The following is a 593-nucleotide window of genomic DNA, read 5'->3' on the forward strand; positions in this document are numbered from 1 at the left end:
CCGAGGGGCCCCCATCTACCACAGGTGCTCTGTCACCGTTAAGTGGTTATATGGTTTAGCTGAGTTTATTTTTTATGTGATACAAAATTTTGTCACATATTCTTTAAAAGCAAGGAAGTTACATTAAGCTCAATATCCATTTCATAAAGCACAGTTATTCTGTCAGGCTGACTCCCTGTTGATTTTACTTCCAGGTTTGTTGACTGAAAGTCATAGTAAAATCACTGAGTGGAGTGAATATAAGATGCGGGGGGCTGTGCTAAGTGCTCAACCCACATTCTTGTTTCATCTTCCCAATTCTGCCAGGTGTATTTACTCGTTTTATAAATAGCAAGTTTACAGAGAGTTTTAGAACTATAGAAACCCAGCTGAGTGCTGAGCGGGAAAAGAGGGTCAGAGAGAACAGGCCGGGACCTGAAGCGAAGGCAGGGTGAGGGAGACACGCAGGTGACCCGAGCAGTGACAGAGGCCCAGAGGATGCTCTGCAGCCTGGTGTGGTGTCCGAGGCTCTTGTTCTGGCAACTCTGCGGCCTGTCCTGGAGATGCCAGCCCTCCATTTAGGGGGATGGGGGGATTTCCAAGTGCTTTGAGGC

The 593-nt window shown here is 47.4% G+C and overlaps 1 protein-coding gene across 1 annotated transcript in view; it reads left to right on the forward strand.

The window, feature by feature from the left end:
* Window positions 1-593, forward strand: part of Rassf8 (Ras association domain family member 8) — a 146,908-nt gene that overhangs the window by 37,303 nt on the left and 109,012 nt on the right. The gene's annotated exons all lie outside the window — the stretch shown is intronic.

This window comes from Octodon degus, unplaced genomic scaffold (genome assembly GCF_000260255.1).
Source record: "Octodon degus isolate 3935 unplaced genomic scaffold, OctDeg1.0 scaffold00064, whole genome shotgun sequence".
NCBI lineage: Eukaryota > Metazoa > Chordata > Mammalia > Rodentia > Octodontidae > Octodon > Octodon degus.